The following is a 26,289-nucleotide window of genomic DNA, read 5'->3' on the forward strand; positions in this document are numbered from 1 at the left end:
TGTTATTTAGTTGTAAGGCTGCTTTTTGTATCATGGTTACCAGTCCTTATTGATATACAATTTGTAAATATTTTATTTCAATATGTGGGTTATCCTCTTTAATTTCTTATGAATTAATATTCACTGTACTTCTTTCGCTATGTTTCACTGATTTTTCTCATGATTATTGGGCTGTCTTATCCTACTTCTTTGTGACTTTTGGTCTTTCCACTTGTCCTTGTTGGAACATGAGCTACGGCCAGTCCTCTGTGACCTTTGGGATTGTTCCACCTTCCACTTTTCAGTAGTTCTTTCCTTGTATATGCAAACGAATACTCAACCAAAAATTGGAAGAAACTCCTTTGCATAGTTTGAGACAATCTGTGTAGTTCCACCATCTTTCATATTTTGCTCTGCAAATTACAGCAGCCCTGACACATTAGACTCTTTATCCTCTACTGAAAGGGGTTGTCTTGGGTTTTTTTCAAATTCTTTCTCCTTGCCTGTGGCCTGGAAACTCCAGGGAATCATCGAGGGCAGTGGTAGAAATTACCTTATTCGTTTTCCTTCTCTCAGGGATCACTACTCGGTGGCTTGTATATAATTGGGAGAAAAACCAAAAACTTGGAAAATGAGTTTAGAAAGTCATAAAATGATAAAAACCATGCTAAGAAATTTACCTTTACTATTTTTATTGTTTTCTGTTGTTTTTCCCAAAAAGGAACATAATAATTATATAATGAGAAAATCACCAAGTAACACTATAAAGGATGAATCACAGGGTAAAAGTTATGATACGGGCCTGAAACAGGGTGAAAACAGATGAAATGGTGAAGGAATGTAATCACTCTAGAAAGAAATTTATTCTGATGGGTATACCACTGAATCTGGAGAATGACACAAATGAAAGTGTTCATCATTAGACTAGGTTTTGTAGCTTAAGAAAATTGATGATAATGATTCTAGAGAAAGCATTAATGAAGGCAAAAGAAGGAGGAATATTTTCTATGGGGGAAGAAGCCAAATAGTTAAAATCAGGATACACAGTGTTAGGCATTCTATGTGATACAAAGATATATGTATTAAAACCCAAAAATGATTCTCTTTGCCATCTGTAGTTACCATATTTTATTTGGTTATCCTATATTATACAGTGGTCAAAGGCTGAAATTTGAGTAAACAGTGACTTTTCATTCCTTATAAGTTTTATTTAAATCTTCATTCATTAGTAATTTCTTTATCAAAATAATTGCCCAGTTGCTCATCATCCTGTTTTAATTGCAGCACAATTCAATTTTAGATGCTTCAAAATTCTGCTTCGAAACCAGTGTGGATCAACTTTCATCTCCCTTGAGTCTACTTATGAGGTTTTGGCAGAAGTGTCAGGCTACCTAAACAGAGTGTTGGAACCTTTGAACAAACTAAATTAAAAGATGTCTCTTACTTAAGCAGATTCTTAAAGCAAAGTTGATACAGAATTTTAAAATAAAACCTTTTATGTATTGCCAATAGGAAAAGAATTTTGAAAGATATTCAGGCAAAAAAATAAAAATAAGAAAATAAAGCATATGTGCTGATGGTTGGATAATTCCCCAAACTGTAATGTCTTTTCTAAATTCAACAGGCACTGCGAGTTAGCTCCTATATCGAATGAGGACCATAATTCATCAAAATTGCCCTGATCTAAATTTTTGTCTCTTATCAAAGGAAAATGAGTTCAACCAACATTTAGACTGGAATGCCAAAACCTTTCCCTGATTAATCAACTGTTCATTTCTGGCTGCAAGACTCCTTTAGAGATTTTCAATATGTCTAAGCCTTGGAGCCTGGGAGACATACATCTATAAATCATGATATTTTAAACAAATGATAAGAATTTCAGCAACACTGTATTACAGACATCTAACAGGGAGGTTTTTTTTTTTTTTAAGTTTTCTATTTGACTGGCTTTTACTTTCCCTAGAACTTCTACTGGCTGGAGAAGTTTGAACATTTGTTAGAAGTTATAAATGACCTCCTGATTTCATCCATCACTGAAGAAATATCTATTCGGGTCTACCTTTAGAAATAAAAAGTATTAAATTAATATTTTTAGGTTTAAATGATGTGCAAGACTCAATAACTTCAAATAAAACAACTTATACAAGTTTATAGACAGGAAAGGATTTTGTCCAGTAATTATCTTTCATGCTTAAAAAAATCTTCAAGATTTTGCTACCAGCATCATACAAATAAAAACTTGTGTTAAAGAACGGTTCATAAACAAGTACTGATATTGACTGAGGATTGTCTCGGTAGGGGGTTTGTAGTTAAATTCAGAAGCTCAATGACATTGTGTCCCCGTCATTTAGAGTAGATGAGCATTAACTGCAATTAATGATTTCCATAAAAGGAAAGCTTTCAAGAATCCACTCAAACCAATTTCAACGTTTACACTAAGACACTACCAGGAAAATCTTCCTTGTGTATCTCTTCATATTTCCAATGCTAGATCTGAATCATTTCCCTCAATTTTTTTCTCAGTTGAGATGATTAACAGTATCCTTTTTTTTTTTTTTTTTTTTTGGTGAGACTTCTTCAGCAATTAAAGATCAGTCACTGAACTCTGTGTGTAAAACTGGTTACCATTTTGGGCAAACTGTATTGAATAAGGCCCAATGCAGGAAGGGACAGATAGACTCTGAAATATAAGAAACAGATTCTGGTTCTGTCTCTATAAAGTTAAGCAAATATTTTGATTTCTCTGTAACTCATTTTTTGATAAAATGTGAATTCATTCATCCAACAAATATTATAAAACACGTGCAAGAAACTGGGATAGAAACTGGGCTAGACAGCAGTGACAGCGACCAGCCAAGACACGGTTCCTGCCCTCAGCAGGAGAGTGGGGCGAGCAACAAAAATGATAATAGTGAACAAAAACCATAGAAAGAAAACAGGCACCAGAGGAGAGAGCAACAAACATGATGATAGTGAACAAAAATCATAAAAGAAAATGACGCAAGAGGGGTAAGGGTATGAGAATCACAAGAGCATATACCAGTAGGCATTGATTAATATTTATCCTAATTTCCTCAAAAGTTTGCTGTGACGCACATGTATGAGAGCTTGAAACAAGTGAAACTTGTCACACAAATGAAAAGCAATCTAGTATTATCTTCCAGAGTGATTAAAATGTGTCTGGACAGTTGTCAGACTCACCTGGCAGACTAGCCATCATCCACTAAAAATAGTATAATTAAAATTAAAGCATAATGAACCGCCTATAATAAACATCAAGTGATTACTTGCTGACTAAAGTACTGCAATACTCCAAATATATAATTATATGTTTCTACTCATACCATGACAGAGAAGGCAATGGCACCCCACTCCAATACTCTTGCCTGGAAAATCCCATGGACGGGGGAGCCTGGCAGGCTGCAGTCCATGGGGTCGCTAAGAGTCGGACACGACTGAGCAACTTCACTTTCACTTTTCACTTTCATGCATTGGAGAAGGAAATGGCAACCCACTCCAGTGTTCTTGCCTGGAGAATCCCAGGGATGGGGGAGCCTGGTGGGCTCCCGTCTACGGGGTCGCACAGAGACACGACTGAAGCAACTTAGCAGCAGCAGCAGCAGCACTCATACCATGAAATAATATGATTAATGCAGACACATGCTTTTTAATAACACAGAAGGGATTATATCTATATTCTCTGAAACAGGAATATGCAATTCTATTGAGCATAAATTATTATTTTTTAAACATGATGTTAGAATGACAGAAAAATAGGTATGGCTATCTTTATGATGACTTAAAAAAACAATTCACCATCTAAGCTCATGTTGGAGGCTGTTGTGATGCACATAAACATGTACTATACATGTTTGTAACACTGCCAGCCCCAACCCATCCATAGACCATAAACGGCATTGTTATTCTCTTTTCATAGATCAATCCAATGTTTTGAGTTAGATTCAGAATGGATTATGCAAGGCACTAAGATTATAAATTCTTTTAAAGTATCAGTCTTTCCAGAAACAACTATTCACAGATAATTAATGGATACAATTATAATCATTTTATAATAGAGGGCATTTCTTAAAGCCTACTCTTAGAAAACACTTTCAATCTAATATTAAATGCAATGTTCATTTGCAAGTAACAAAATCACATTTGCTTTAAATGTTCTGAAATACAGATTTAAACTAGAGTTCTCTCTACTTAGTCTGATTAACTAGGTTTCATACAATTATAATTACACTCACAAAAATAATTGTTTCTAGTAAACTTATTTATAACCAGTATCAGGCCATTTTTCTCTAAATAAATACAAAATACTTTCCTATTTGCTCTCTCAAATGTTACACAGCCCCAGTCACTAAATCAAGATTATACTGATTCTTATGACCTCGGGTCACAAATATCTGTCCTCCTTAGAATCCCTACCCACAGTGACATAGTGACTGGGAATAAGTCCAGGATAAAACAGATGGAGAATGGCTGGGTTCATTAGGCACCAGGCCAGGTGTTTGTTTCTGGCAAAACTGTAAGAAAAAAGTGCCACTGAATCCCTGACTATTACGTACACACAGTTCTGTGTGAACGCGGTCATGGTGGCAGTTAATTAATGTGTCCTCTTTACTACCAGGCAGGTTGCATTATTTCAATCACACATGCAAACGTTTACTGCGTGGAAACTCAATGTGCAGTTTCCTATCATTAGTGTCCTAAAGTTCTCTCTAGAGAAAATAAGAGAGATAAGTAGTTAGCTAAACAAAGAAATGTGTGTGTGTGTGTGTGCGCTCACTCAATCATATCTTTGTGACCCCATAGACTGTAACCCACCAGGTTCCTTCGTCCATGGAATTTTCCAGGCAAGAATACTGGAGTGGGTTTCCTATTCCTACTCCAGAGGATCTTCCTGACTCAGGGATCAAACCCACATCTTGTGCATCTCCTGCATTGGCAGGCGGCTTCGTTCCACTGTGCCACTGGGAAGCCATCCTCCCGACCCAAGGATCGAAGCCAGGCCTCCTGCATTGCAGGATTTTTTACAGTCTGAGCCACCAGGAAGTCCAAACAAATAAATACTTAAATTCAAACTTCAGACAACATTCTGAAAATAACTATTTTTAGTACAAGAGAGAATTTATAAACTAAGCTGTACAACAGATGTTACAGCAATACTTTTATAATTGCAGAATTTTTGATGAGAACTTATTACAGAAAATCAGAGGGAGAAAATGTAAGGACATTCTACATTCGTTCTGTGACAAATAGCTTCCCTTCTCCACACACCACAGAACTGTGGCTATCACAATGGACATGATCTCTGTTTACTCATTTCCCCAAATCAATGACTCATCTGAGCTCTTTAAAATAAAATAATTGGTTCATTATAATCCCACAGTTTTGACGATTAACAGCACAAGGGATAACTACACCCTACATTTACCCTGAGCATGTTTATTTTCTAATTTAACGTGGTGTCTTCTTTGACAAGTGTGTGATCTATAGAGAAAAAAACAAGTATTTTTTATTACACACATTAAACTTATCTTCAACTCCTTTTCTCTAATCTCAGAGGAAAGGTGCCCCTCCAGTTAAGATTAATCTGTCAATTTAAGCACTCAGAGATCCCCATATTATCGAGGAGTTTTCCACGTGGTTCAGATGGTAAACAATCTGCCTGAAAAGCAGGAGACGTGGGTTCAGTCCCTGGGTTGGGAAGATCCCCCAGAGAAGGGAATGGCAACCCACTCTAAATATTCTTGCCTGGAGAATTCTATGGACAGAGCGGGCTCAGTTCCTGTTAATATTATCTTTTCTCTCTTTGTACATATACCAACTTTCTTCACTGTCACCCTCTCTTTAGCCTGCCGGGAAACCCAAGTTCCTTCTACTTTTTAAAAAATAAAGCCACTTTTGCTTTACTCTGTATGATCCCACCACAATCCACTGCAACTTTTTCTCTTCCCTTCTCAACCAAACTTGCAACAATAACTTACTCTAGCTATCTTCCAAATGGCTACAGTAAGTTTTTTCCCAAAAGCCTTAACTAAGGTCTGATCACCTAATACTTGAATCTAACAGACTCTTTTAAGGATTTTCTTCTCTCTTTGGCCCTCAGGATATTCTCTCACCTAGATCTTTACTACTTTAGTGGTCATTCCCTTTAAGTGTACCACAGTAGGCTTTTTCCCCCTTTTGTCACATATATACTAATTCCTCAAGGATCCCATGCTCAACTCTTTCCACACATTACATGTACCACCTGGAAAATCATATAACCCATTGGTTTTACCTACCACCTCTATAAAACAATTTTTACAACTGCATCTGTGATCCTGGTTTCTCCTCAAAGTCCCAGGATCCTATGTACAGCTGCAAATAGTCTCTATACATGTTATTACTGTTGCTTATTTGTCATAACTAAATTCTTTATAAGACCATGAAAAAACTGGACTAATCACATTGATGAAAAAATGGAATGCATTAAAGAAACGATGACATGGTCAAATCCATTAAAAATAGCAGGATTATCATTAATATTTTGTCCCAACACCCTGTTGTTATATATATATATATATCTTCATGCTGAAACATTTCTGCATAGATCATTCTTATTTCTGAATGAAGAAAGCTTTACAGTCAATATGACCTTTTAAGAAAGGATATAAAGGAGACAAAGTCATATTAAGTTCCCTTCCTCAGTTCACATCTCCATTAGCAAATATCTATCACCATCAAATATTCTCACCTCTTCAGCATGGGCAGAAACAAAGGACCAAAACCTCTGATTCAACCTTGGTACACAGAAATGTGCCCATGAGCAGTTTACGTTTAATAGCTACAAAAATGAAAGTACAGTGTTGAGTTTATTTCCTAAAGAGAAAAATCCAATTCCTCAAGATTATGAGCATGACTGGAAGCCCACTGTGGGAATGCAGTGGTTGTTTAGAATGAGAATGAAAGTGAAAAGCACTCAGTCACTGTCTTACTCTTTACGACACCATGGACTGTAGCCCACCAGGCTCCTCTGTCCATGGAATTCTCCAGGCCAGAATACTGGATTTGGGTAGCCATTCCCTTCTCCAGGAGATCTTCCCAATTCAGGGACTGAACCCAGGTCTCCTGCATCGCGGGCAGATTCTTTACCATCTGAGCCACCAGGGAAGCCCAAGAACACCGGAGCAGGTAGTCAATCCCTTCTCCAGTGGATCTTCCTGACTCGGAGTCTCCTGCATTACAGGCGGATTCTTTGCCAGCTGAGCTACCATGGGTTGTCATTAATTGGCAGTCACCCATGCTGTGCCCTCACATGGACTGACTCACTGATATGGACATAAACAGAATCCTGCTAATTCCATTTTTTAAAGCAATGCTCATTTTAGGAAGATTGCATATGTGTTTCCTGACATGAAAGCACAGCAACCACCTGAATATTTAGTTACTGCATTTTGTCTTTGTCAAGGGAAAAAAATCCACTGTTTAGTCACTTGCTTGTTAGTGGCTCAGTTGGTAAAGTATCTGCCTGCAGTGTAGGAAACCTGGATTCAGTCCCTGGGTCCGGAAGATTCCCTGGAGAAGGGAACAGCAAACCACTCCAGTATACTGCCTGGAGAATTCCATGGACAGAGAAGCCTGGCAGACTACAGTCCATGGGGTCACAAAGATTGGACACAACTGAGTAACTAACACTTCACTTCACTTCACTGTCTTGTATCCACTACAAAAAAACTCTATCACTTGATGTTCTCACTATCTTTATCATAGGTCTTAAAAAACTGCTTATACATATGTGTGACTTACCAATACCAATTAGAAGATAACAATATAATTATATCTAAATTTATAAAACTACGGTTTAGGCCATTTCAAAATCACCTGGATGCTTTTTAAAAAATAAACCACCACAAAAACAGATTCCTGGAGCATCTCAGGAAATCCACACAGTCCAAAGATTTGCAGTGAATCGAGGGTCTGTTTTAGTGGACTCCCCAGGTGATGTTTATGCACACTAAACTTGAAAACAAGACTCTCTCATTGCTTTTACTAAGTTGACTTTAAACAAGAAATCAGAAAGAGGGATTGAAAGAGAATGTTGTCAAAAATGTTTCACTTAAAAAGAGAGAGAGATCTCATTTACAAAAGGTTCAAGGAGATTCCTGCTAGTGCTCCTCACCTGAGAAAAAGCCAAATCAATGAAGGCATTCTAGCATGGCGTCCTAGAGACCTCAAGATCTAATAAACCATATTATTTACTGTCTACTTCTTTAAGATCAGCTTGACTGCCTTTGCTCTCGTTAGAGTTAAAATAACCAATTCACTTCTCTTCCTTCTGCTGCACAAAATCAGTTGCTTCAAGCATCCAAGTTGGCCCAGATATAATAATAAGGCCATGCCTTGAAAAGGAAATGAAAAAGAATAAAACATGAACCAAAATTGTACCTCTTCCTCAAAGGAAGCTGTGAATTATGGTTAGAAATAAGCTGATAAAATTGTAGGCAATGCTCTGCTTTAAAAACAGCCCAAGTGAAATACAATTTGGCAGCCAGAGAGAACACAAAATTCTTTTAGAAAAAGAGATCACTATTGAGGGTGAAATTTCCTTATGTGAACAAGAATTTCTGTGAGAATTCCGTTCAGCTCTAACTGGTATTCCAATCCATAAATACTATCCTCACTCAGGCTTTCTCTCTTTTTTCCTAAGTATATGTTCTGATGATGGCTAATACAACTCTTCTCCATACCAAGGAAAAGATGTCTTAGCAGAAATACACTATAGCTACTTTTTCAAATATAAAAGAAAATAATTTTGACTTTGGAAATATGACTCATATTTTGCTTTAGAATTTTTAAAAATTTCTAAAGAACTTTATATCATATTAGACTTTTCTTCTAAATCTGCTGAAAGAATTAATAAAATATTATAGAAGAAAACCTAGTAGCAACCCTATAGATTCCTCGTGTATAAAACTGAGACAACAAAATCTTCCCTAATTGGTTCCCAAGGTTGATATACCCACATGCTTCAAAGAGCAATATGTGTATCAGTCACCTATTGCTGTTTAACAAATCACCCGGAAATTAAGGCATCTAAACAAAAGCAATCTATTGACTGTGTATTCTTCTTTGGGATGGATTTAGCTGAAGAATCTTCTAATCATCTCACCCATGTTCTTGCGTGAGGGGATCTAGTGGGTGTAGATGGTCCATAGCGGACTGATTCACATTCACATGTCTGGTGGTTCACTGGGACTTCTGTTCTGGGCACTTTTGTTCTTTGTATAACTTCTCTAGCATGTTCCAAGGGAGCAAGTCACAATGAGCAACATCAAGCCTCTGCTTGCATCACACTGATGACTATACAGTTGGTTAAAGCAAGTCACATGGCCAAGTACAGAAGTCACAGGAGGGGACCGTACAAAGAGGCAGACACCAGGGGTGTGATAATGCAGTTAACCTCTCCAGTATTAATTGTCTTGAGGATTAAATAAATTATTTTACAATGAGTTTAAATAGTAACCAGTGTAAATATGGCTAGCAAGCAGTTGTTATATCAATAGTCACAGTGATAACAGATGTTTGGCAGCTAATTTTAAACCTTCTCATGTACTGGCATTTTTACTAACAATATGTATTGTATTATTGGCTAATATGTAGCTTCTCAGCAAATATGACTACTAAGTCCTTCTTCACCTTTATTCAGACTGAATCAATGATTTCCCACTTGAGTATTCCATTGTTTAAAGTTTATTCAATTATCAAAGTCATTCAGAATTTGAATCTATCTTCTTATTTTTTCATGTCTGAGTAAGGTTGTTAACTAATATAAATGTATTATTATGGGTTGAGTGAGCTATGAGGTCCTGAGAAGGAGTTGGGAGAAGGACAATGCTCTTTAGAAGATATTGCTATATACCTGAGGAGAAAATAGCCGTTTGTTTTGAAGGACTGTATTATTTAATTCCAATAATAATAAATGACAGCTAACATGTTTTGAGTATTTACTATGCTACATACTGTGCTACACAACTTACATGAATTAGTTCTTTTATCTTCACAAAATTATAACGCTGTAGTAGGTACTTACACTGTTCTCATTTATAAATGAGAAAGTTCAGTCTTAGAGAGATCACGTGATGTGCCTAATGCCGCAGACGTTTTAAGTATCAATGTCTGATAAATCCAGGTCAGACTCTAGAAGCTGAATGTCTAATCCTTAAATAAACTTCCTCTGCAACTGCCACAAAAAGTAAGAGAGTTATCGGCTCTATTTCATAGGTCGAGTAAATTGAGACAAAGAAAAGTTAAATAACGTGCCCAAGATCTCAACATAAACGGCAGACTACAGATTTGAACCCAGGGCAGTTTGGCTTCAGATAAAACAACAACAACAAAAACAGTAAAAACTGTGGCTCCAGAAAGCACAAATCCACAAACGTAAATTTCTTGCGATGCTATCTGGGTACACTTGTCATTCACAAGTCTATCTTTAAGCTTTGAAAAGAAAATGATAGAAACAATGAAACTTGTATGCTAAATAGTTTTTTAAATTCTCCTGATTATAGGGACCTTCACTCAAGTAAGCAAGCACATGGTATCCAGCATGACAAACCGCCCCCAAAACTCAGTGGCTTACAAAGTCATTTATTTACTCATGGATATGTAGTTTTGAGATGAACAGGCCATTTCTGCTCCACACAGCATCAGCTGTTGGAGATCTGAGCAAGGACTTGACAGTCTATTTCAAGATGCTTCTGCAGACTGGCAGCTTGGACTCAGCCAGGGATATCAAGCCCCTTCCTGGACTGCATGACTTCTCTCATGGCATGGTAGCTGGATTCCAAAAGTGAGCAACTCCAAAGAACTATGTAGAAGCAGTGTTATCTGTTATGAGTTAGCCTGGGACACAGGGACACTTTGCTGTGGTCACAAGTCACCCCGCCAATGTTCACAGGATGGGAACATGGCCACCCATCTCTTGGGAGGAGTGTCAAAGCAATAAAGTACTTAAGCTCCTGCACTTGTTTTACTTTTAAAGCTCCAGTCCTTCAACCCTGATTAATAACTTTAGTCTCATTCTCAATTCTCATATCAACTCTGTCTCTAGCAAAGTGGACATACAGAGCCATGTTGAAACAGTTCAGGAGCTTTGTGAGGAGTCAGACCTGGAGGCCTGTAGAAATAATAATGCTGTTCAAAGAACATTCATCCTGGAAATCAGGCCATCCAAGATCAAATGGGGGTTGGGTCTGACTAACTTATGGGTAAGGACTCTGCAGGCTTCAGTTCTCTCATCTATAAAATGACTGTTGGTCTAAGCCACCTCCGAAGCCTCTGAGATTTATGATGAAAGTAACCTTTTCTACCTATTCTCCCATATTTCATGTCCTATACCTCATATCCTAGTGGCCACCCAGACACAGAATTTGTCTGCCTCTGAAAACCTACCTTTGTGAATAGGCACCTAGTACCTACTCCTACAACCCTCTCAGGGGAAAACCTGCCTTCCAGGATCTCTACCGCATGTAACTCCGTCCCTCAGCTATTCCACTTGATTGCAAACATAGACCTGAGGTTTGGTAACTCATCTGGATGAGGTTCTAGCAACCTACTCCTTATGTAGATTGACTCGTCAGGGACTAATCTTTATTTTTTTTTCATTTTTTAATATAAATTTACTTTAATTGGAGGCTAATTACTTTACAATATTGTATTGGTTTTGCCATACATCAAAGGAACATTTCATGCAAAGATGAGCTCTATAAAGGACAGAAATGGTATGAACCTAACAGAAGCAGAAGATATTAAGAAGAGATGGCAAGAATACACAGAAGAACTGTACAAAAAAGATCTTCACGAACCAGATAATCACGATGGTGTGATCACTGACCTAGAGCCAGACATCCTGGAATGTGAAGTCAAGTGGGCCTTAGAAAGCATCACTACGAACAAAGCTAGTGGAGGTGATAGAATTCCAGTTGAGCTATTTCAAATCCTGAAAGATGATGCTGTGAAAGTGCTGCACTCAACATGCCAGCAAATTTGGAAAACTCAGCAGTGGCCACAGGACTGGAAAAGGTCAGTTTTCATTCTAATCCCAAAGAAAGGCAATGCCAAAGAATGCTCAAACTACCGCACAATGGAACTCATCTCACACGCTAGTAAAGTAATGCTCAAAATTCTCCAAGCCAGGCTTCAGCAATATGTGAACCGGGAACTTCCTGATGTTCAAGCTGGTTTTAGAAAAGGCAGAGGAACCAGAGATCAAATTGCCAACATCCGCTGGATCATGGAAAAAGCAAGAGAGTTCCAGAAAAACATCTATTTCTGCTTCATTGACTATGCCAAAGCCTTTGACTGTGTGGATCACAATAAACTGTGGAAAATTCTGAAAGAGATGGGAATCCCAGAACACCTGATCTGCCTCTTGAGAAATTTGTATGCAGGTCAGGAAGCAACAGTTAGAAGTGGACATGGAACAACAGACTGGTTCCAAATAGGAAAAGGAGTACGTCAAGGCTGTATATTGTCACCCTGTTTATTTAACTTATATGCAGAGTACATCATGAGAAACGCTGGACTGGAAGAAACACAAGCTGGAATCAAGACTGCCGGGAGAAATATCGGTAACCTCAGATATGCAGATGACACCACCCTTATGGCAGAAAGTGAAGAGGAACTAAAAAGCCTCTTGATGAAAGTGCAAGTGGAGAGTGAAAAAGTTGGCTTAAAGCTCAACAAAGGTTCAGGATGGGGAACACGGGTATACCCGTGGCAGATTCATGTTCAGATCAGATCAGATCAGTCGCTCAGTCGTGTCCGACTCTTTGCAAACCCATGAATCGCAGCACGCCAGGCCTCCCTGTCCATCACCACCTCCCGGAGTTCACTCAGACTCACGTCCATTGAGTCAGTGATGCCATCCAGCCATCTCGTCCTCTGTCGTCCCCTTCTCCTCCTGCCCCCAATCCCTCCCAGCATCAGAGTCTTTTCCAGTGAGTCAACTCTTCGCATCAGGTGGCCAAAGTACTGGAGTTTCAGCTTTAGCATCATTCCTTCCAAAGAAATCCCAGGGCTGATCTCCTTCAGAATGGACTGGTTGGATCTCCTTGCAGTCCAAGGGACTCTCAAGAGTCTTCTCCAACACCACAGTTCAAAAGCATAAATTCTTTGGTGCTCAGCCTTCTTCACAGTCCAACTCTCACATCCATACATGACCACAGAAAAAACCATAGCCTTGACTAGACGGACCTTTGTAGGCAAAGTAATGTCTCTGCTTTTGAATATGCTATCTAGGTTTGTCATAACTTTCCTTCCAAGGAGTACCCTTCCATAAAATTTCATGTTAAGTCAGCTTGAAAACTCCTATTATGCATGATATGTTTTGATGGGAGTTTTAATTAAACATATAAAACTAATTTAAGTGTCAGCAATATTTTTTCCAATATGCATGTAGACATACTTTTCATCTGATAATAAAACCGACACAAAAGGTAAAGAAAGAATTATTGCATGGAAGTAATAATTGCCTAAGAAAACATTGCAATTCATGGTGAATACCTGTTTTTGTATGACTGACATTGCATTAATAATTACTATAGTTTTACTTGTCACTGAAACAAAGAAAACAATATTAGCTTTATTGTACAAAGATAGATTCACCAAATATATTGTCTTATGAGTCTATTATTTATTTTTAAAATTATTCACTATCATCTGCATTTTAATTAGCACATCTTAATATTCCCTGGTGGCTCAGATGGTAAAGAATCTGTCTGCAATGCAGGAGACCTGGGTTCGATCCCTGAGTTGGGAAGATCCCCTGGAGGAGGGCTTGGCAACCCACTCCAGTATTCTTGCCTGGAGAATTCCATGGACAGAGGAGTCTGGCGGGCTATAATCCATGGGATCGCAAAGAGTCAGACACAACTGAGCGACTGAGCACACTGCATAATATCTGCAGGGCACTAAATATTCTGGAATACCAGTTATTGAAAGACATGGCTGTTATCCTCAAACATCCGTAAAAAGATTCAAATCTATGACTCATTGTTATACCTAAATTTAACAAAGTCCCAATTCAATCTTTTACATGGCTAGTAAAAAAGTAATTAGGATAACCTCTATCCATACGGATAAAACTTTATAGCTCTTCCATGACTGACATACAATCTGTACCAATTATTCATTTAAAATGAGCTCTCAGGCGATATTCTTCCTCCTTGTCTTGCTTTTAAACTATACATTCTTATAGGTCAGGAGGTCTTCCTAGTCTCAGTTGTATGGGTAATTTATAACAAGTGTTTTAGCCATTTTTTCCTTTTGGATATATCTTCCTAAGGTTAAAAATAGTCATTTGAATCAAAAGATTAACTTAGTGACTATGATTTCAGTATTTCCACTTAGCATATTAAAATATTTCTTAAATGTTTTATGCTATATTTTATAGGTAAAGTAAAATTGCATTATTTGTTTTTTACCAAGAACATAACGGAAGCTTAATGGCAAACACTATTGTAGTTTTTTTTAATATTTTTAAAATTTATTTTTGATTGGAGGATAATTGCTTTGCAATGTTGTGTTGGTTTTTGCCATACAACAACATGAATCAGCCATAAGGATACATATGTCCTCTCCCTCTTTAGCCTCTCTCCCGACTCCCAGCCCAGGCTGTCACAGAGCATGGGCTGAGATCCCTGTGCTACACAACTTCCCACTGGCTGTCTGTTTACACACGGTAATACATATGTTACAGGGCTACTCTCTCAGTTGGTCCTACCCTCTCCTTCCCCTGCTGTATTTTTATACTTCTCCTCTAACTTTGGTCAAATTCTTCAAAGAATAATGAAATCCTTTTTTGTCTTAATTCTCCTTAATATCTGTCTAGGGAAGAAAGACTATTTCAGCACTGCCAATTCAGTTTTTTGCCTCAATTTCACCTCAACAGTTTCAGGATTTCCCATCTGCCAATGCAAACATTTTTTAAAGCGGTTTATTTCTTATACCACTTCTTATGTCTCATGGCATTTCACAATGTCAATGAATGTGAAAAGCTTTTTGATAACTGATTAAATTGGGGAAAAAAAAAAAGATTCTTGGTAGAAATTGAAAATTGATACCATCTTATCACTGTCTACCAGAATATTAAAATGAGAAGTACAAGTTAAGAATGACCAATTTTGGATAATTCAATAAATCGAGGATGCAATTTAAGGAAACCTTTATCCAGTCATTAAAAAAGGTAATGATGTGGAAAAGCTGGAGGAACTCGTGTGTGTCTGTTTGTGTGTGTGAAGTATGCATTTTATTTTATAGTTTTCCCACTTATTGTACTTCTTATATTATTAATGTGTAAAAATAAGCACATCCTGCGTCTACATATTTTCCTTCACAGATCAAGACTATATACTATTTCTGATTACCTTTTAGTCATCAAGAGGGAGGGGATATGTGGCTCAGCTGGTAAAGAATCTGCCTGCAGTGCAGGAGATCTGGGTTCAATCCTTGGGTTGGGAAGATCCCCTGGAGAAGGGAAAGGCTACCCACTCCAGTATTCTGGCCTAGAGAATTCCATGAACTGTATAGCCCATGGGGTCGCAAAGAATCAGACACAACTGAGCGACTTTCACTTTAGTCATCTGAAGATCATGTACTTGCCTCTCCTCCAAAAATTATTCTGTAATATGGTGAAAGCCCAGATATGTATATCATTGTAATTGTGAACAGAACCTACACTGTGGAAGTTTTCCTTATCATCCTTCTAATCCATACAAATGAAAAAAAAAAAAAAAACAGTCACTAGTTGTGGCATGTCTTTCCACAGGTATTCTAGCTCAAATCTCCTATTAGTCACCTTTAACCTGCATTATGCATATATGCTTAGTCCCTCAGTTGTGTCTCACTCTTTGTGACCCTTTGGACTGTTTGAGACCCTTTGGACTGTAACCCACCAAGCTCCTCTGTCCCTGAGATTTCCCAGGCAAAAATGCTGGAGTGGGTTGCTATTTCCTCCTCCAGAGGATCTTCCCAACCCAGGGATTGAACCTGCATTCCCTGTGTCTCCTGCATTACAGGCATAATCTTTACCCGCCGAGCCATCAGGGAAGCCCTTAATCTTCACTGGTGCTCCATATTTGTGAATTAAACAGCCAATATTTGTTTTATGTTTTGACCTGTGTCCAAAAATTTAAAATATTAGAAGGCATTTTAATCATCTGCTAAGAAACAAAAAGTCAAGTATAATTACTACTAATAATAATTACCTAATAATATTTTTAAAGAAAGATAAATCAAAATACATGCATATATTTATTAAATTTGGACAGGAAAAAACTCAACAGTTTCTTACTGAAGTCATGAACGTCTTAAGAGATACAATTGAAGATTATTGACATAATTCAGCAACAATTTCTATTTTATTCAATAAGCAGATACAGTGCTATTGAAACACTAAATTTAACTATTGTTTGGTTGGGCAAGGACTCAATTGATCACAGCGCCCTCATATCTTACTATAAGCAATTGCTTGTTACCTGCCTGACCCCTGAAGGCACTTGACTGCAACGACCGCAAATATAAACCAATGCACTGATCCTCCATTCAGAGTCTACTAGAGCTCACTTCTGCTAAATATGTATTTCTGCATAGGCTTTGTTCTATTGCCCGTGTAACTTTTAAGAAATCAGAAAATCATTTAGTTTCGATTATGTGGATGATTAAAAAAATAACTTCAGTGACCTCTGCTTAACAGTTTTTTCCTTTTTCACTACACCCTCATCATCCACACTAACACACTGTATACTCTCTAGTAATAGCGAGCTTAGACTTCTATATTATACTGCTCTGCATATAACGCTATGCCTTTATAAACTATTGTCACCACCGTCTCCAATGTATTCACTTGGTAAATGCCTCTTACATATCAAGACTCTTCTTAAAAGTTCCTTGATTCTCACAGGCAGACTCAGTGGATCCTTCCTCTAAACACCATTAATATGTACGTGAATTTTGAGGTATCTAGTTACTTGATTGCATGGGTATCCATTTACTAAACTACGAGCTTCATCAAAGCAGGAACATCCCATGTGCTTTGGGAAATCTTGGGACATAGTAAGCATTCAAGAAATAATTTTCAAAAGAAGAAATAAATTGTTACATAAATATCCTCAATTTTCCAAGTCACTTAGAGAATGTATTGTAAATGTATTAGTATTAGTAAATGCACTGTTATCTAAGAAAATTGGATTCTGAAGCCGTACTGTCTGGGTTCTAAATCTGGCACGGCTACAACTAACCGTGTAAATATGGGTGAGCTACTCAGACTCTCTGACCTCAGTTTTTTCATATATAAAATAAGTATTAAAGAGTACCTTCCTCAAAGAGTCATGACGAGGACTGAGTAAATAAATTTTAAAAATTTAGAACGGTCTCTAGCGCATAGAGGTGTTCAATAAAAGTTAGCTATTTTTATTACTGAAGAAATAATGCCTCTTTATGGACACCATAAACAAATCATTCCTAAAGTTAAACAAATGAAAACGCATAATTCTCACAGTTCTTTGATTTTTAGCAGAAGTTTTTAAAAATTTGGAAAGGCTTACTGGCCAAGTATATCTTTGTATATACACATGAAACACTGCAAAAAAATTACATGATCACATTATTCTAATAAAAGATTTTATAGTTATGGTTAATATAGTTATATTATGTTTAATATAATATGTTTATATTTATAACTATATAGTTATGTTTAATATATCAATATTTTATACATTCACTTTTAATAAATTATGTCCACCTGAATACCAATGTTTCATTCACTAAATTTGTCTTCATTTGGTTTCAAGAAAAAAATGTAGATTATACAATAAAACCTCAGCTATGTAAAACATTCCCTTCAAAATCCTACAGTAAAATTAGGTGTTAAAATCAATCTTTATGCATTTGCAGTTCTTAACACCCAAAATATCTAGTTCCATTCTTACAGTGGATTATATACCTTCAGTGCCTCAGATGGTAGAGAATCTACCCATGATGCAAGAGACCCCAGTTCTATCCCTGGTTCAGGAAAATCTCCTGCAGAAGAGAATGTCAACCCACTCCAATATCTTGGCTGGAGAATCCCATGGACTCAGAAGCCTAGCAGGCTACATGAGTTTGCAGTGAGTCGGACAGAACTGAGAGACTAACACTTTTACTTTCATACACCCTGCCTGATGCTCCTTGCTGCTGCTGCTGCTGCTGCTAAGTCGCTTCAGTCGTGTCTGACTCTGCGTGACCCCATAGACGGCAGCCCACCAGGCTCCCCCGTCCCTGGGATTCTCCAGGCAAGAACACTGGAGTGGGTTGCCATTTCCTTCTCCAGTGCATGAAAGGGAAAAGTGAAAGTGAAGTCGTGCAGTCATGTCCGACCCTCAGCGACCCCATGCTCCTTACTGAGGAATAAAAATTATATGTAAGTGTGTGTGCCAGTGTGCATGTCTGTGTAATACATGTTATTCTGAACACATCACTGCACTGATGCAAAAATACAAAAGAGGAAGCAAGAGCTCTGGAATGTGAGGAAATACCAAAGGTGATTTTTACCTGGACATTTTTTGCCTGAAGCCAAAAGGCTTTGAGCTTCCATGTGATTACTGCACAGAAGTACAAAACTGGTAAAGCCTGAGGTTCTCACAATGTAGCGAAACTCGTAAGAAAGCTTTGCACAGAAGATTAAGCACAGGGGAAATAAACCCTTCTGTTTGGAAAGATCCACGACTGTCTAGATGCTGGATGTGGGTGAAGAGAAATGTTAACATTTCTCCTGAGCATCTCTAGCCACAGATGAGTTTCAAACCAGGTTTGGAGTTGGAATTCACACTATCCCAAGATCCTCATGTGGATAAGGTCAAGGTGTCTTGGGTGGTGGCCCTGCCAGATGACTATAAAGTCTCTCTGGAAGAGCTCAGTTTCAAACCAGACCTCAAAGAGTCCCTACAGGTAAAAATTCCAAAAGAAGTGAATAGCTCACAGTCAAAATTCACAACCTGTGCCAAAACAAGAACCAGCAGATTGTAATACATAGATGGATAGATGAGAGAAGGAAAGAGGGAGGGGGAGAAGGAGAGAGAAAGTAGATTAGACAGACAGATATACAGAAAAATAAATAATACTCAAATCAAAACAGACAATGGATTCTGGAATTATAATATACCTATTTAATATATTTAAAGAAATTAAAATCCTAATAAAAATATTTGATAATATGACCAAGAATCAAGCAGATCTGAAAAAAAAATAGTATTTAGAGAAATGAAAAATATAATAATGGAATCAAAAACATATTAGCAAGATCAACTAAATGCATTAGTTTAAGAGAAAATTAGTGAACCACAATAAACATCTGAGATAGTGTTCAGAATATAATGCAGAAGGTTAAAGAGAAGGAAAATATGAAAAAGAGAAAATGTGACATGGAGACAGTAGAAGCAAGTCTAATGTAAAATTGTAGGTCAAAAAAGTAGCCAATAAAGAAAAAAGGGAGCAAAAAGATACAGCTGAATACATTTCCAAGACAATGGTTAAAGATTCAATGCTCATATCCATGAAGCTCAATGAATCCTAAGCAGGAAAATAAAAAGAAATACAATAAAATAAAAATTACCCAAATGAATGGGAAGATCATAACATCAGTGAGAATAAAAACAGACAATCTTCAAAAGAATGACTATTAAAATATTTGCTGGCTTTTGAACAACAGTAGGAGTCAGAAAAGAATGTATCCCTTGGTTTACTGAGAGTAAATAATGATTAACACAGTTCTAAAATTTCCAGTATCGCTGATTTCAAGTCATATTCAAACAAGTAATAAACGAGAGTTTCAGATATGCAGATGATACCACTCTAACGGCAGAAAGCAAAGAGGAACTAAAAAGCCTCTTAATGAGGGTGAAGGAGGACAGTGAAAGAGTTGGCTTAAGATTAAATATTAAAAAAAAACTAAGATCATGGCATCCAGCCCCATTAATTGCATGGCAAATTAGAAGGGGAAAAGGTGGAAGTAGTGACAGATTTCCTCTTCTTGGGCTCCAAAATCACTGAGGATGGTGACTGCAGCCATGAAACCAGAAGACGACTGCTCCTTGGCAGGAAAGCTATGACAAACCTAGACAGTGTGGTGAAAAGCAGAGACATTACTCTGCCGACAAAGGTCGGTATAGTCAAGGCTGTGGTGTTCTCAGTGGTCACATCCGGTTGTGAGAGCCGGACCGTAAAGAAGACAGAACGCCAAAGAATTGATGCCTTCGAACTATGGTGCTGGAGAAGACTCCTGAAGGTCCCTTGGAAAGCAAGGAGATCAAACCAGGCAATCTTAAGGGAAACCAACCCTGAATACTGGTTGCAAGGACTGATGATGAAGCTGAGGCTCCAGTATTTTGGTCATCTGATGCCAACAGATGACTCATTGGAAAAGTCCCTGATGCTGGGCAAGATTCAGGACAGCAGAACAGAGCATCAGAGGATGAGATAGCTGGACAGCATTACCAATGCATGGACATGAACTTGGGTAAACACTGGGAGATGGTGAGGGACAGAGAGGCCTGGGGTGCTCCAGTCCACTGGGTTGCAAAGAGTTGGATACGACTCAGTGACTGAACAACTACAGTAGTACCGAAAGACCCTCACTGAAAGAAACTTTTATCTAAATCCTTCAAGACAAAGGAAAATTATCCCAGATGTGAGATTTGAGATGTAAAAAAGAATGGTAAACACAATGAATATTTGGGTAAATTTAAACAGTGATTGTCTACATTAGTTGCAAAAATTGTTCATTGTATGTTGGTGTGGAGTAGAACATAAACAGGCTAGAATTAAAATATCAAGCCAATAATAAACTAGAGTGTTCAAGGTAAAGAATTCTAAAGTATTCGATTAGTTGTAAAGAAAGTTATGATATGGCATAAAAATTTAGAGGCCTCAAGCAAACTATGCTTGTTATATGTACTAAGATAGGCACTAGAAAAACAGCGTAGACCATACAACTTGTAAAAATTAAAGGAGAAATATATAATAAGAAGAATAAATTTTAAAACTCAATTTATCCCAAAAAACTGGGGCAAGGGTGGGCCAAAGGGAGAGCGGGAAAGCCATCTACAACCAACATGCATGAATTACAATATGTTACCTTGAGGCAAAATCTAAAGAAATACTCTATGATTTCATTTAGCATTCACAAAAAGTTAAGACTAAACCATATTATTTAGAGATACATTTAAAGGAACTGTGATTTGGAATAATAGATACTTTGAGGGAGATATACTAGCATGTCATGGGACAGGGGGTCATGAAGGGTTTCTAGCATACAAATATGTCTCAGTGATGTGACAACGATGTTTACCATTTTTCCGGAAGTATGCATGCAATTTTACATAACCTAATTAGAATGATGTAGTTCTTTTTATTGGAGCATAATTGCTTTACAATGTTATGTTATTCTGCTATACAACAAAGTGAATCAGCTACATGTATACATATATCCCCTCACTCTTGGACCTCCCTTCCACCCCACCCCCATCTCACCCCTCTAGGTCATCACCGAGCACCAAGCTGGGCTGTGTACTGAACCAAGAAGCTGCCCACTGGCTGGCTATTTTACATGTGGTAGTATATATATGTTAGCGTCCCTGGTAGCTCAGCTGGTAAAGAATCCACCTACAATGCCAGAGACCCCGCTTTGATTCCTGAGATGAGAAGGTCCCCTGGCAAAGGGATAGGCTACCCACTGCAGTATTCTTGGGCTTCCCTAGTGGCTCAGATGGTAAAGAATCCACCTGCAATGAGGGAGACCTGGGTTCAATCTCTGGGTCGGGAAGATGCCCTGGAGGAGGACATGGCCACCCACCCCAGTATTCTTGCCTGGAGAATCCCATGGACAGAGGAGCCTGGCGGGCTATAGTCCATGGGGTCACAGAGAGTTGGACACGACCGAGTGACTAAGCACAGCGCAGTGTATATATGTCAATCCTAATCTCCCAGTTTATCCCACCCTCCCCTTCCCACACTATGTCTGCATGTCTGTTCTCTACATCTGCACCTCTATTCAGGATTCTTTACAAAGGCACTTACTTTCATTCCATTGAGTAGTTTCATGAGGAAAATGACAGAACAGGGCACCCTGAGGTAGATGACTCCCTGGGGTCCAGGCTGATATTTAATTATTTGGCAAAACACACAACTACTGCACTTGTTGTATCAGGAGAAATAATTGTGGAAGATTTTAGACAGGAGCATCTGAAAGACTGGCGTCTTAAATAGGTCACATTCTTTAGATAAAACTGACTGCTGCAGACCAAGCAGCTGAGATCCGGGAAGCCTTCGCTGAGGTCTCCTGCCCAAGTGTCATCACGCCCATCCTCCCAGTTGTCCATTTCCAGACTCCCAGCCTGAGGCTCCCATGGACGTTCAGGGGCTCTCATATTACGCAGCTTTTACACCTTAGCAAACGTCAGGCGTTAGGACTCTTCCTCTCTGGCATTTGTGGCGTGTGGAAGGTAAGTGACAATAAATCAAACTGACTAAATTTCCTAATCCCATCTGGAGCTACTGCTGCACAGATAGATGCAATCGTGTTTTAAAAGAGACATCTGACTGGCAATGGTGTGCCCTGAGTCATGAAATGTGCGAGCTGGTCACCCAAATAAGTAAGAGAGGATAACTCACTTAGAGCTTTTATAATTCTGAGCTATTTTCATTTGATGTCATTTCATAAATCATACGGTACTGGCGCTACAAAGCTAAATACACGGTATATAAATAGATAATAGAAAAGTCTTTGGTTTTCTATAATAGTTACAACACGGCAACTGCTATGTGAGATTTCTTTCACATTTTAACCATTTTGAAACATGCTTCTTTCAATTTTTCTGTCTTTACAGTCTCTATTGTCAAGAAGTACCTTTCAAGTTCCAACACACTTTTTCACTGATACGCCATGCTGTGTGCTAAGTATAAAGAGAGCTTCAGAACCGTCACCAAACAGTTGGGAGTTCAAAGTTCAGGGCAATTAACATTAGATTCAGTCCTGTCTTCCAACTCCCTCTTCCCAGAAAATCTCCCTTCTTCGTCTTGTCTGCACAAGCCGCTGGCTCAAATGTTACCATAACGACTATCAATGCACAGATTGGATTAGGGCCGGTTATATAAATTGAGGGATTTGTATTTTGTGGTGCCTATGATGAAGCCATGTTCTCTCATGCACTCTTTCAACAGCGGATTTAGAGGCAATGGAACAAGAAAACAAAGAACAACTAAGCACAGCAACAATCCTTTCCCCCCCCACACACAAAGCTAGTCTCAAATCCAAACGTCAGGGGTAAGAAGGACAAAGGAAAATAAACTCACAGTCACTCAAGAGAAGAAAGTCAGTGCCAGCATGATTGCCCAAAGATGGAGCCCCAACCAATTAATGCAGGTTTCCTTCAAAAGATAATTTGTGTTTATGTTGGCAGGGCTTTATATCTAACCCTGACGAGTTCATATTCTACATCTACTGACTGATGACAGAAAACGAGAGGGCTCGTTAAGACTGCAGGTGATCCTAACTTGAGAGGGTGCTTAGCAAGGAAGCAGACGGGAGAAGGATTAATAGGTTAAACATCGCCGAGCAGCAGAAGAGAAGCAGAGCACCATTATAGAATGACAAGGTTAAGAAGCTTCAAGTCACTGGGTTAAGTGCTTTTTACATAGTTTACCATTTCTTCTTGCAATAAGACTTCAAGGTAGGTAACATTTACAGAAGAAGACAATGTAAAATCCCAAAGAAATAAGAGTATAAAGAAAGCTGAGGGCTGAAGAATTGATGCTGTTTAATTGTGGTGTTGGAGAAGACTCTTGAGAGTCCCTTGGACTGCAAGGAGATGCAACCAGTCCATCCTAAAGGAAATCAGTCCTGAATATTCACTGAAGGACTGATGCTGAAGCTGAAGCTCCGATACTCTGGCCATCTGATGCGAAGAACTGACTCATTGGAAAAGACCCTGATGCTGGGAAAGATTGAAGGCTGGGAAAGACTGAATGGGACAACAGAGGATGAGATGGTTGGATGGCATCACCGACTCAATGGACATAGAGGTTTTAGTAAGCTCTGGGAGTTGGTGATGGACAGGGAAGCCTGGCATGCTGCAGTCCATGGGGTCGCAAAGAGTCAGATACAATTGAGCAACTGAACTGAACTGAACTGACAGTAAAAAACAGGCTTCCCAGATGGTGCTACTGATAAAGAAACTGCCTGCCAATGCAGGAGCCTAAAGAGGTGCAGGTCGATTCCCTGAGTAGGGAAGATCCCCTGAAGGAGGGCATGGCAACGCACTCCAGTATTTTTGCCTGGAGAATCCCATGGACAGAGGAGCCTGGCAGGCTCTAATCCACAGGGTCACAAAGAGTCAGACATAACTGAAGCGACAGCACAGCACAGCATAGTAAAAAGGAAGAAAAAGGAGAAAATGTTGTCATTAGGGAGCATAAACAAAAAATAAACACCTACCGTATAGCACTATGTAGTTAAAGAAAGTGGAGTTTGGCTTCAAAGTTTAGAAAAAAATGCTCTAATGGTCTGATTTCAGATCACTAAGAACAGTGGTTGAATATTTCTTCCTCATACTTTTTGAGGGTAGAGACAGTGCAGTACCTAGGAAATGCCTGTTGGATATATCTACAGCTGCTAGGTATAGCAGCAAAGTCAAATACAGAGGATTTAGAGCAGTGATCAGCAAGCTATGACCCATGGACCAAAGTTGACATCCCTGCCCATATTTTTGTACAGTCCACAAGCGAATAATGGCTTATACATTCTTAAGTGGTTGAAAAATACGAGAACAAAAATGTTATTTTATCACCTGTGAGCATTACAACTTTTGCAATCTAAAATCTTTACCATCCAGCCCTTTACAGAGCAAGTTTTCTGACCTTGCTCTGAGTCACTGGGTCTTGAATTCAAATCCTGATTAATGTCTAGCTAAACACAATTTCTTTCAACCTCATATCTTCATCAGTAAATAATATCCATCTTGAAGGTTTATTGTGAGACAAAATGATAAACTCAGTGACTCAGTTATATCCAATCTTTTTGCAATTCTCCCCACCCACCCACCGCCCCATGGACAGTAGGCCACCAAGCTCCTATGTCCATGGTATTCTCCAGGCGAGAATACTGGACTTGGTTGCCATTTCCTCCTCCAGGGGATCATCCTGACCCCGGGACTGACCCCAAGTCTGTTGTGTCTCCAGCAGTGGCAGGCGGATTCTTTACCACTAAGCCACCTGGGAAGCATTCTACCTCAAGGCTTCTTGGCAAATCAGAAAAATAAAGCTTTCCATTTATTTTCTGGTTTCTCTGTTTCTTATAGCAAAATCCAATCTTAACTAATATATTCACCCTCAAAGAACTATTTGATCCATATCCTTATTTGGGTCCAGGCGCCCAAACATCAAGACTACAGTTCAGTCATTTTAATCAGTTTCCTGTCATTTTTGCCTGAGTAATATTATGTAACTTACTAGCACCAAGCACCAAAAGTGAAAGAAAAAGATAAAGAAATAGGAAAAAGGAATTGAGATGCTGCACTCGGAATGAGACTCCCCGCCACTGACTACTGACAGTGGTGATCTTAATTGACAGGATCTCTGATTTGGGAGCTTGAACTCTGTACTGCAAACCAACAGTATAATTAAGTTATCACTTCAAGACATTTTCAATGGAAACTTCAAACTTCATAGACCTTTGGCTTACCCACTCCTCTGGAAACTTCTCTCTCTTAGAAAGCTTAGATTAAATGGCAGGGAGGCTTTATTGACGGAAAGTCCATTTAAGTCATAACTCAGGAAGTTCACTGATTCAAGTTATATTTGTATTTGGCCAAACTTTGTCATTAATCTGATCCTATGAACTTTACTTAAAAGATTTACACTTGAAGTCAATAGAAGTCAGTGGGAGACTTATTTATGTTTTCTCACAGGTTCAGTAATGAATATATACAATTTTACCAATCTCTTAGTTTATCAATTTATTGTCTGAATAAATCTGCCATCTACCAAAACTCAAGATGTGAATGGAACAGAAATAAAATAGTGTTGCCAAAAAACTGTAGTTCTAATTTTCAACTAATAGAATCTTTTAACCTTAATTGAAAGAGGGGGAGAAAGTTACCAGCACAACTTTGCTGCCCACCTTTAATAAGAAGGAAACCATGTGTATATCTGGACATCATTCACTATATTAATGAAGATTATATTTTCAGATATACTTCAAGGAGAAAAAAGGAAGTAGCCACACAT

At 38.4% G+C, this 26,289-nt stretch overlaps 1 protein-coding gene and 1 long non-coding RNA gene across 8 annotated transcripts in view; one reads left to right on the forward strand and one right to left on the reverse strand.

The window, feature by feature from the left end:
• Positions 1-26,289, reverse strand: part of KCNC2 (potassium voltage-gated channel subfamily C member 2) — a 246,582-nt gene that overhangs the window by 156,660 nt on the left and 63,633 nt on the right. The gene's annotated exons all lie outside the window — the stretch shown is intronic.
• Positions 9,360-10,996, forward strand: LOC133247130 (uncharacterized). The gene is made up of 2 exons (XR_009736268.1): positions 9,360-9,414; positions 10,542-10,996. It is a non-coding gene; the product is annotated as an uncharacterized LOC133247130 (long non-coding RNA).

The sequence above is a fragment of the Bos javanicus genome, chromosome 5 (assembly GCF_032452875.1).
Source record: "Bos javanicus breed banteng chromosome 5, ARS-OSU_banteng_1.0, whole genome shotgun sequence".
Taxonomy (NCBI): domain Eukaryota; kingdom Metazoa; phylum Chordata; class Mammalia; order Artiodactyla; family Bovidae; genus Bos; species Bos javanicus.